The sequence below is a fragment of the Nelumbo lutea genome, chromosome 7 (genome assembly GCF_056320005.1).
Source record: "Nelumbo lutea isolate HS-2025 chromosome 7, American lotus-T2T, whole genome shotgun sequence".
NCBI lineage: Eukaryota > Viridiplantae > Streptophyta > Magnoliopsida > Proteales > Nelumbonaceae > Nelumbo > Nelumbo lutea.
In genome coordinates this window covers 56,731,037-56,738,295 of record NC_142690.1, presented here as the reverse complement: position 1 = coordinate 56,738,295, position 7,259 = coordinate 56,731,037, and the positions used below count along the sequence as shown (strand labels likewise).

The window sequence follows — 7,259 nt, the reverse complement described above, 5'->3', positions numbered from 1 at the left end:
ATCTCCTATTCCACCAAACCCTAAAACAAAACTCTTTCACTAAAAATTTCCTAGGTTCTGACAAGGTTTAAAATTTCGATATGATACACCCGATATGGAGCGTATGGTATCATATCTTTTAAAAACCGATACAGGATATACATGGAAATAAGACGTTTCATCTTTTTTCATGCGTATCGGGGGTGTATCGGGGCATATCAACGAAAAAAATACGACCAAAAACTTAAAAAAATTAAAGGGGGAAGGCATGATTCTTTTCCCTGAAATAAGCCTTCTTTCACCCCCAAATGACTCTAAAAGTCCAAACTTCATTCCTAGAGTGCTAGATTTGAAAAATTTTGCAAGAAACAAGTGTGAATTATTATTTTTTTTAAGATTTTTTAAATTTAAAAAAATATGGCAAAAATAGGTAATTTTTTTTCAATCTTTTATAATATCTTGTGATTTCTTTTTTTTTTCTTGAATGTTTAAATTTATGTTGATATACATTTCTTACATTCAAAGTCACATTTTTTTTTGTGCTACCAGTAGATTTATGGAAATTTCATGAAGATATTTGGGAAAAATATACATTAAAAAAAATTGAAAATGTAAGTTTTTTCTTTGTCCATAAAAACTAAATATCTTTTAAATCTATGGATTTATCTATCATATCCATAGGGCAATTGAAATATCTTCTTTAATATATATATATTTTTTATTTTTTTTATATTTTTAGAATTAAAAAATAAATAATAATTAATTATATTTTATCATTTGATCATAACAATTGAATATATTATAATTCTATGGATGATCTATCATATCCATAGACCAATTGAACCTTCTTATTTAATATATTTTTTTATTTTTTTAGAATTAAAAATAAATAAATAATTAATTATATTTTATCATTTGATCACAATGATTGAATATATTATAATTCTATGGATGATCTATCATATCCATAATTGAAATTTCTTGTTTAATAATTTTTTTTTGAATATATTATATAATATTTATTTAATTTTAAAAAATGAATAATAAATAATAATTATTTAAACAATAAATAATTATTAATTATATTTTCACATAGAAGTTTAGCCAATGCATGTTTTATGGTTGGATAGGAGAGTTGGGTTTTTCTCATCCCATAAAATATTAAAACTTATGAATTATAATTTATAAATTATAGTTAAGCATAGGATTTTTAATGAAATTATAAATAGGTATAATATATTTATTCATAAAACCATTAAAATATATTAGTTTAATGTATATACACCTCATTGAGGTCTTATATTTAGTGTTGTTGATGTATTTTTATGATTTATTTAAGTATTTATAGTATTTCCAAACGTATCTTAGTTTTTCTCGGATATACATGCGTATCTCGATACATATCTTAAAATTGCCTTTCCGATACACTTGGCATTTCCTATACTTTGAACCTTGAGTTCTGAAGGTTCCTAAAATGATTCTATTATGCTTTCTACTTCTAAAAATATGAGTATTTTCGAATGTCCTTAACTATTTGGTCATTGAAAACCTAAGTCAACAAAGCTCTATTCCATGTGCCATAACTTGAGTTTACAAGATTCTTAATTTTCACATTCACATATTACTGATGGGCTGCACCAATAGGGGCATATTGCATATCATTGCCATTAATCCAAGGGACTTTCTAGATAATTAGATATTAAACTCTGAGTTAATTAACTCTGAAAAAAACTTCATAAAACAACTACAAAAGAACATTAGCCATCTACCTGCAAACATATGGGAGCACTCAATTTTAATCACCATCATCCATGCCTTATCCCAATTATATGGGATCCGTTATACGAATCCTACTTTTCTCATTTATTCTATTTAAAGCTGAGCACAAAAAGGTTTGGCAAAAGTTTGTGTTGGTTGTCAATCTAATATAACCCTCATTTATTTGGGCTTGCGACCGACAAAAGTTTGCCTTTAGTAATTTATACCACAAAGTTTAAGGATTATTCAAAAATCATCAAGCTAATTTGATCAAAAAATTTGAAGCACTCAACATATCTCAAACCGCCCACCTATACCTAGGCTTAGAATTCCATTGGTTCCACCCAAATCCTCTCTAAATTTTTTCCATCTTATCCATAATTTGCGTAGGAAATTCAATAAAGACATGGCCTGATTAGGGATCAAATGAAGAACATTCTTAACTAAAACCTAACTCCCAACCTTAGATAAATTTGAAGCCCTTCATCCATTCAATTTATTTCTAAATTTATCTACAATAGATTCAACACTAAATTATTACTTTTACACCAAAACAAAGGGATACCTATATGCTTAGTATATTTTCCCATAGAACTCATCTTCAACTGTTGCCTTAATTAATTAGCACTTTTGTGGTGCACATTCTTACTACAAAACAACCCTGATTCTGCAAAATTTATTACTTCGCTTGACATAGATTGAAATTTATTCAGTCCACTCCCTGTGATTTTTTTATGATATCAATAATTATGTTTTTTTGTTATTTCGTTTAAAAAATTAAAAACTAAAATAATTAAAATTTACAATACTATTAAAAAATATCCAAATATATTCAACCATATTTTTAAAAATATTAATATGCATACATACATACATACATACCTATAAGCAGGGATTCCCTTCAGGGGCCTTGTGGAGCAGGCAGTACTCTCTTCATCCCCACCCTATTCTTGTCAACAAGGATAAAAATTTCCCCATCCCTGCCTTTAAGGAAGGAAATTCATTCCCATCCTCACCTCGAATGTGGCAGGTCCCTATGGGGATTAGGAAAATGGGGAAAATTGCTATTCTTACCTATCATATGCTTTAGACAAATTAAGTTTAAGGCCAATAGATCCTTGGCCTCTCTCTTATTCATGGAATGAGCATTTTATTTTTTGCAATAAGAGCATTAATTGTCTATGAGGCATAAAACTTGATAGGGTGAGAACAAATTTTAACTTATTAGCTAAAAGATTTACCTTAATTTTGTAAATAACATTACAAAAATGAATTGATCTAAAGTCTTGAACTTTCCCCGGATTTTAGCTCTTAGGGATAAAAGTGATGGAGGCGTAATTCAATCTCTTGAGGATTGTTTCTTTTTTTTTTTTTTTTTTAAAAAACTTACAAATAAAGCCAAAAAATGTCAAAACCCATTTTAGTCCAAACGTTTTGATATGCGACAATTGGAATACCATTAGTTCCAGAAACCTTTAGGCTTTCAAGACTCATTAGTCATTAGTCATTACAATTCCTTGTACCTCTTCAAATGAAGGCATCACATTCAAAACCTGGTTATCCTCATCAGAAATGAGAAATCCACAAGAGAAATTAAGGTCATTCTTGGTTTATTGCTCTAAGAATGATTCTTTTAATTCACAATCATTCTAGGCAAGAATAAGTAATATTAGAACGTTTGATTACAAAATTTCTACCATGGGCCTCATTCTTTTTAGAATGAAAAATCTATCTATGGCACAAAAATTGAGCTAACATGCAACATGAAAAATGCCAACATGAGTAGTGTATGTATGCCTATATTATTATTTTGGTTGATAAAAAATAATACAATTGAAATTTGTAACCAAGTAGGTTCAAATTTTATTCTCATTCTTGCTATTAAAAGAATTTATTTTTTGGAAAAAAACATTTGGTTTGTAGCAACATTTTCTCATTCAAACTTTTTGTTTAGATAACCCTTGAACTTTGCCAAAAAAATCACTTTAGACCCTAAAGAATTAAAAAGGATAATGTTAGATTTGTCATTGACAGATGTATTGGACAATGAATAAAATAATAAATATATGTTTATGTGGCATTACTCAAGTTAGAAAACACCACTTTAATAAAATTAATCAAATAAATTATATAAACTACACTAATTAAGATAATTAAATAAATTAAGCCAATTATGTAAATTAAGCAATTGAATAAGTAAATTACAGATAAGTATCATGTACTTCGGGGGTAATAACACTTAGGTACCTTGAACTTTCAGAATAGACACTTAGCTCCATTTCCGTTAATTACCGAAATGCCCATATTTTTTAAAAAATTTTTAAATCATAAATTTTAAAAGACCAAAATAACCCTGATTAAAAGTTGGGTTCTATCGGTCTGGACACCACTGTTGCTCACCGTGGGAAGAGAAACTATTGCCGTTGTGGGTAGAAGAAATCATTGCCGTTGCCTGAGAAGAAACCGTTGCCGCCGCTTGAGAAGAAACCGTTGCCGGCGTGGACCCAAAAAACATTGCCGCCACTTTAGAAGAAACCATCTCCCTTCTCAGCATATATGTTAGATATCAGCACATAAGAACCTGACTCCATGGGTTCCATCTGCATTAAAGCCTCAGTAGCCCTTTTACCCATTTCGACATTCCCATGAATCCTACAAGCCCCAGGTAAGCTCTGTAATGCAGATAACCCTGGTTTTGTTGACATCTAATGCACAAACTCCTCTGCCTCATCGAGCCACCCTAACCTGCCCAACATATCCACAACACATGAATAATGTTCAAGGGATGGTTCAATGTGATGATCTTTGACCATTGAATCAAATACTCGACAACCCATATCTACCATCCCACGTCGGCCACATGCAGTTAGAGCAGATAGATAGGTGATTGAATCTAGTGGGATTGATTTTCTTTGCATTTCCTTAAGGTTGTGTTTGGTTTTGAAGGAAAATGTAAGGAAAGGAAGGAAAAGATAGGGAAATCTTTACAAAACTTGTATATGTTTCACTATATTTTCCTTCTTTTTCCTACATTTTCCTTCAAATCAAACATAACCTAAACGTTTGGATAGGATACTAGTAATGCTAAGGAGAATGTTTGTAAAGCTTCTTGACACATTCCATTTTGTGCTGTTGCTGCCTAGGGTGGGCTGAGGGCAATAAGGTAAATCCACTTCTGAGCTGAGGGTTGATTGATGAGTCCGAGGGCTAGTAGGTCAGACCTGTAGAGAGAGAGAGAGAGAACGTTAGGAGCCCCGGATGCTGCTCTGAGGTGGAGGCTTAGATGGAATGTTAGTATGGGTGTGACGAGAGGTGGACGGGACCTAAGGTTGAGATGCTCAAACGAAGCCACAAGGGAGGCAACAAAGTTCTTAGCAGTAAAGAGTCTAGATGCTCACTTTGGGGGGTCACCCTCTATTTATACTTGAGACCGCTTGGAGGTAAGTGGATGCGGATGGTCAGGATGTGGTCCGGAGGGCGCAACCATCCGAGACCGCTGCGTGCGGCCACACTATTAGCCTTGTATCATGCACCGGCCTTTGCTCTGCATGCACTCTCATTGGATCAGCTCCTCATGCTGCCTTCCGCCACACATGTGCGTGCCATTGGCCTGAACTATAAGCGCCTACATCATGTGCATACCCAGAAATTAAAGCATTCCATGATATGGTCTCTTTGTAATTAATCTCATCAAAGATGTTCTTTGACTCCTTCATGGACTCAAATTTGGAATACATGGTAATGAAATTGTTGGAAACATTCAATTAGACAGAAAACCAGTTTTTATACAAAATCCATGAATTGTATGTCATTTTACCAAATACTCAACTGATATAACATGGATTAATCCAAAATGAGACCATGTATTCTCAACTGATATTTCATTTATAGAAATCATGGTCGTCCATAAAATTACATTGTGTTCAGTCATGCCCTCAAACACCATATTAGCATCCTCAACCACCTCACACTATGAATACATTGAGATGAGAACATTACAAACTGAAGCATGAGTCCCATACCCAGATCTCAAAATGAGACCATGCATTTGTCTCCCAAGTTCCAAGCTTTTTTCATGGCCACAAGCTGAAATAACACTAGAAAAAGAGACATGACATGACCAAGCTCCATATCTTCCTTTACCAACTCAACAAAGATATAAACCGCTTCTACCCCATAATTTCCTTCCTGGACATATCCTGAAAGTAGAGCATTAATTCCAAGAAACCAAAATCCCTTTGGGGCATTCCATCAAACAATGTCTTGGATTCTTGTAGATAGCCCCACCTTGAGTACATTGTTATAAGTGCATTCCCAACAAATGTTTCAGAGTCAAACCCAGATTTAATTACAAGGGAATATCCTGAATATCTGAGCAAAAGTTAAGAATAGTAGTACAAGTCACAACATCAAAGGAGAGCCTAGTTTGATGCATTTGAACAGTGAATCTTCGCGCATCCTGACTTTTTTCAATGGAAACCTGAAAGAATTGTGTTTCAGGAAACAATATCCGGGCTACTTAAGTTCTTGAAGATTTCAAAAGCTTGATCAAATTGTCCAGATTTGTAGTACATATTCATCAGAGAATTTGACATAGTGACAAACGAATCAAACCCAGATTGAGTCATTTTTGTTGGGTCATCTCATTAGAGAATTGTTCAGATTTGTAGTAAATCTAATATGGTTTGATTGATCAATTACATGAAAAACATACTTATACACATGTCTTAAAAAATAACATTTTTTATTACTAAAACCAGTTTTTAACTTGTCCCACATTGAAAAATTATAAGACTTGTTTTGAGTTTTTAAGTAGGAGCTTATTTACACTTTTTAGATATAAAGAGGAGGGTATGGAGGTTTGCTACTATGCAATGTGCATGCATGTGTGTGTGCATTGCAATTGAGGTGCTTTATAGACGTACTTTGTTCACAAAGAGCATTTTTGACTTTTGGTGCAAGACTAACCATTAATGTTTCAACGGCCATGATTTGATTAGGTATGATCAAGAGGCACCATTCAAAGTTAACACTTACAATTTTTGGAATTGTGACTCTTCAATGAGTCTTTTTTCTGAACCAGCACCTTCCTCTGTTCTATGACTCTTAACAAATTATTTAAGGAACGTGAATCAAGCGATTGAACACACAAGTTTCGGTGACACCAATTCCCAACATTGAGTTATTTTGCTTCAAACTTAAAACAGATCGATGAAGTTGGTAATTGAAGTCTTGTGAATTTATTTCATCCTTATAGGCAAAATGGTCCAAAAATACATGAGAAGGGTAATTTTGGTATTATAAAATGCTTAAATGATGGAATACTAACAAGTGGACCTAAGTGTCTATTTTTGAATGTTTGGAGTACCTAAGTGTTGCATTTGAAAGTTTGGAGCACCTAAGTGTTACTACCCCCTGTACAGGGTACTTATTTGCAATTTACCCTAAATTAAATAAGGAAACTAAATTTATTAAGAAAATTAATAAACAAAGCCAATCAGATAAATATATAAATTAAATTA

At 32.6% G+C, this 7,259-nt stretch overlaps 1 pseudogene; it reads right to left on the bottom strand.

Moving 5' to 3' along the window:
- Nucleotides 1–4,262: 4,262 nt before the first annotated feature.
- On the bottom strand, nt 4,263–6,365 carry LOC148846509 (pentatricopeptide repeat-containing protein At4g32430, mitochondrial pseudogene; annotated as a pseudogene).
- Nucleotides 6,366–7,259: the final 894 nt, after the last annotated feature.